The sequence below is a fragment of the Papio anubis genome, chromosome 8, assembly GCF_008728515.1.
Source record: "Papio anubis isolate 15944 chromosome 8, Panubis1.0, whole genome shotgun sequence".
NCBI lineage: Eukaryota > Metazoa > Chordata > Mammalia > Primates > Cercopithecidae > Papio > Papio anubis.
Genome location: NC_044983.1, coordinates 136,698,994 through 136,703,786, shown reverse-complemented (window position 1 = coordinate 136,703,786; position 4,793 = coordinate 136,698,994). Strand labels below are relative to the sequence as shown.

Here is a 4,793-nt window from a genome sequence, read left to right as displayed (position 1 = left end):
GCAGAGAAGTAGGGCGGGAGCTGGAAGGGAAGTGGGGTCAAGAGACAGGATAAATTGCAGCATGCTTTCATGCAAGTGGGAATGACCTGGGAAAGAGTGGTGTCATGATGCAGGAGAGAGAGGGTGAAGAGTTTCTGGAGTGACAGCATGAGGTGGGGGATGGAATGGGAGATGCTGAATGCTGCCTTTGGCTGGGAGGAGGGACGGGCATTCATGGGAGCAGACCAGGATGGACAGTGCCCAGTGCCACAAGTACAGTGGGTGGGCACCTACAAAGTCCTCTTCCAATGGCTTCAGCTTCTCAGGGAAGGAGGGCACAAGGCCAGCAGCACAGTGTGAGGAGAGAGAGGATGGCAGCTCAGGGGGAGAGAAGGTGCGAGGCAGTTGCTAGGTGAGGAGAGGCTGGGCAGACCAGGGAGGGCAGCAGAGCCAGCCTCCTTGCTGCTGTAGGCCTAGCCAAGTGCAGGATGGGTGGATGGGTGAATGGGTGGGTGGATGGGTGGATAAGTGGGTGGCTGGGTGGATGCATGGATGGGTGGGTGGGTGAATGGGTGGGTAGATGGGTGAATGGAAGGGTGGGTAGATGGGTGGGTGGGTGGATGTATGTATGGATGAATGTGTGGGTGGGTGGGTGGATGGGTGGGTGGGTGAATGGGTGGATGGTTGGGTGGAAGGATGGATGGATGGATGGATGGATGGATGGATGGATGGATGGGTGGTTGGGTGGATGGATGGATAGGTGGGTGGATGGATGGGTGGATGGATGGGTGAATGGAAGGGTGGGTAGATGGGTGGGTGGGTGGAGGTATGTATGGATGAATGTGTGGGTGGGTGGGTGGGTGGGTGAATGGGTCGGTTGTTGGGTGGAAGGATGGATGGATGGGTGGATGGACAGACAGACAGGTGGACGGATGGATGGATGGATGGGTGGGTGGGTGGATGGGTGGGTGGGTGAATGGGTGGATGGATGGGTGGATGGATGGGTGGATGGATGGATGGATGGGTGAGTGGGTGGGTGGATGGGTGGATGGGTGGGTGGGTGAATGGGTGGATGGATGGGTGGATGGATGGGTGGATGGATGAATGGGTGGATGGATGGGTGGATGGATGGGTGGATGGATGAATGGGTGGGTGGTTGGGTGGATGGATGGGTGGACGGATGGGTGAGTGAATGGATGGCTGGCTGTCCCTCCCACTGCCTCTGAGATCCAGAGCTGGGTTTTAGAAGAGGCAAGGGCAGGAGAATGATCGGGAAGGGGCCCTAAAGAGTGAGAAGGACCCTGCACACCTCCAGGTCCATAGGTCCAAAGGCTTCAGGAAGAGAGCCAACCCCTTCCCTGGGGACTCCAGAGCATCAGAGCATTGGGGAGGGGAGGGAGGAGAAGGAACTTCACACGGAAGTGTTGATGGCCCCACCCTGGCCCAGCCCCACTGCCACTCTCCTTCATGACCTTGGCAGAGCATCTTCTTCTGGAAGATGGTGAGAGGGCCGCTTCCTGCTCCCACATTCTCAGAGCCCCAGGTGCCCTGTCCCCCTTCCCCTCCAATCCCCTCCCTCACCAAGTGTCTCACCTGGAGTGGCTACAGGAGGGGGCAGACCTGCCGGGCTGGGGGTCCCAGGACAGGGGGAAGCCATGCCAGCAGCCCAGAGGGCAGGCTTCTGTTTACTTGGCTGCCCAGGAGATGGGCGGGGCCTCCCAGGGGAGGACAGAACCTTGCATTTAAAGGGCCTCCACTCAGGAGTGGGCTGGGGCTGTGGGGGAGGCTGAGTGGGGACCTGTGGGCTCGGTGGCCTCTTGTGCACTAACCTCTCTGTGGACATCACTGCAGCCCCTCACCCAGCACCCTGACCCTCGCCTGGACCCTGCAGGGCCACCCTCTGGGCCAGCCTCCCATCCTTAACCCTTCCCATTGCACCCAGCAACCCTCTGAGATCAATCCCCAGTCACATCTGCTCACCTGCCCTGCTCAGGGGCCATGACAACCTGGCACCCAGAGACCACCAGCACTCTTCCTCCTGACTCGCCTCGGATCAGCCTGGTGTCCACAGCTGCAGCCTGTGAGTGCTTTCAGGGCAGCTGAGGCCTTGATCCAGCCTCAGCTGGCCTATCCCTCCAGACCACGGGGCTCCCACAGGCATTCCCAAAGTCCTCAGAGCCCAGTCAGCAGTCCCCATCTTCAGCAACTCCAGTAGTCCCTGTGAAGTGGGTCAGACCTCGCCCCAGCCACAAAGAGCTCATGAGGATTTCGGTTCCCTCAAAGTGGGATCAAGCGTTGGTGGGGACACGAGACAGAGAAGGGAACGAAGCCTGGGAAGACGCATCCTGGCACAGTTTTACCGGGGATGGCATCAGAGCTACTTTGCCTGCCTACGAACAGCGGTGGGCTGCTGTGTCCCCAGCAGGTTGGCCTGCGAGCAGCTTGGCAGCCAGAGATGGCCTCAGGGAAAGAAAGGTAAGTGCTCCCAGGGGCCTGAGCTGGGGCCTGGCTCCTCACAAGGAGAACCCCAGCCACAGACTGGGATGTGATCGAGCAGTCAACGCCCCTGGTGTTTGAGTGTCACTCATACCAGGCTCTGTTACCATAGCTTCTCGTACAGCAGGGCTGCAACACAGAGCAGGATGGGGCTTGACCAGGGAACAGGGGCCTCCTCCCCTCTCCTGATCTCTGTATTTCTCCACCTCCACCTCTCTGTGCAGTTGACTCGAGAGGGTGCCCTTCCCACTCTCCTCTGCAATGCAACCCTTTCAGGTTCTGGCTCATACTACCTCCTCCAGGAAGCCCACCTGGCCTGCTCTGTACCTTGGAGCCTCCCAGGCATGGCTGGCACCCCATCAGAAGTTACCTGTTTGGATATGGTCCCCCCATTGCCTTCTGTGGGCTCCCATGTGTCCTGGTGATGACCTCAGGCTGCACATGGTCTCATGTCCAGGGCCCTGCCATTCGAGGCCACACCCTCTGAGCAGCTTGGAATCCAGCACCCTCCGCTGAGATTCCTAGGTCAATGCCAGCCTCAGACTTAGGAAGGCGGGCATGTGGGAGGTAGGGAAGGCCAGGGTTGTCATGGCAAAACCCTGTACCCACTCTGTCTTCTCACCCCCCTGAGAACCCCTCAGAACAGGCCTGGGCCACCTCCTCTGGGCCAGACTTAAAGAAAGGCCTGCCCAGCCCCAGCAGGTGAGCTGGAACCCTTCTCCCCAGATAAGCCACGCCCCATGCTCTCCCGCACCTCCAGCAAGGCTGTGGTGCAGCCGAGGAGATCCAGCAGAGGCCGAGGCTCTGAGTGGGATGCTCAAAACCTGTGGGCTGTGCAACCTCCTCACCTCCCTGAGCCTCGCTTGCCCGTCTGTGAAATGGGGCTGAAGACCTGAGGTGAACAGAGAAATAAATGGGCCTTTGAGAAGGGACAATACAGTATAACAAAGCTGGAATTCAACCTGCCCTTGGAACATCCCCTCACCCTGGAGGCCTGACTTCATGGCCACCTCATGAGGGGACCTTTGTAGTTGAAGACCCTCCAATCTTATGCGGGATGGGGCTGGGCCTGGAAACTGCCACAGTGCTGCTCTGAAAGGCACACATGTGTCTCACATTCACTGGTATAAAATGACAGACGTGGAACGGGAAATCGAGCTCCCTGCATTCCTGCATGCATGGCACCTGCACAGTTCCTTCCCGTTATTGTTATTGTGACACCCCCCCAGTGAGGTCACAGTGCTGGGATCGCCCCCACAGGCACAGTGCTCAGGAATGTGGAGCGTGCCTGGGATCTGCCCTCCAGCCATGAGGTCTACGCCCTCTGCTTCCTCCATCCAGGCCCTGAACGCCATCTGTGGTCCCAAGAAGCAGCGTCCCAGTGCCCTATCCAGCTTCTACCCCCAAGCCTTTCCTGAGCCCCTGCTGGGCCAGGCTCTGAGCTGGGCGTGGAGAAGGAGGGGAAGGCTGAAGCCCAGCCCTCCCGGCACTTGTAGGCAGGAGTGTACCCAGCTCTCAGACCTCAGAGTCAGCCATGGTGAGTGTAGTCCTGTATTCACATGACCCACATGTGTTTTCCACCTTCCTGTGCTCCAGCCAGATGCCCCCTGACACCAATTCTCAAGGCAGGCGCAAGTCAACTTCAGCTCAGCCTGGTGGGCTGCGGCTGAGCAACGGTCCTGAATGGCGGCTCAGCGATCAATATCATTGTGTGACTGCGAGAGGAAGAAAGAGTTCATCCTGACATGCTCATTCTGCCGACCGCCACTGAGCACCTCCTGGGGACCTCGCCCCAGCTGGCTAGTGGCCTCTAAACCAAGCTGTGTCAGTCAGGGAGACATCTAGACTATTGTAACAAAGCACCCCCAAATACAGTGGCTAAAACAAGACAGAACATTTGTCTCCCTCCTGCAACAGTCCAGTCAGTGCACGCCTCGAGGGCAGCTCTGCTCCTTGGGGACACTCAGGGGCCCAGGCTCTTTGGCCTGTGGCTCTGCCCTCACCCAGGGTTGGGTGTCCTCATCTGCAAGACTGAGGTGCAGCGGCACGTACTGCATCCCAGCCCAGGAGGGGCAAAGGCAATCACGGGCTGACAGCTTCCTATGGAGAACACAAGGAGACACTGCCCACACCACTTCTCAAATTCCAGGGCTGAGGATTTTGTCTTGTGGTCCCCCTTGGCTGCAAGAGAGGCTGGGACGTGCCATCCACTCCTGGCTGGCCATGTGCCCAGCATCTGGAGGGACAACCTTCCTTTGGCGGCAAGAATGAAGCCGACCCAATGCATCTCAGTGTGGGCTCCCCTGCAGCCGAGAGTG

The 4,793-nt window shown here is 58.8% G+C and overlaps 1 long non-coding RNA gene across 2 annotated transcripts; it reads left to right on the top strand.

Moving 5' to 3' along the window:
* The first annotated feature begins 2,000 nt into the window (after window positions 1–2,000).
* Window positions 2,001–4,369, top strand: LOC103887195. Of its 2 annotated transcripts, XR_651186.3 has the most exons (3): window positions 2,001–2,059; window positions 2,263–2,454; window positions 4,072–4,369. It is a non-coding gene; the product is annotated as an uncharacterized LOC103887195 (long non-coding RNA). The 2 variants fall into 2 exon arrangements; XR_004185962.1 differs by lacking the exon at window positions 2,001–2,059 and having other exon boundaries at window positions 2,077–2,454.
* Window positions 4,370–4,793: the final 424 nt, after the last annotated feature.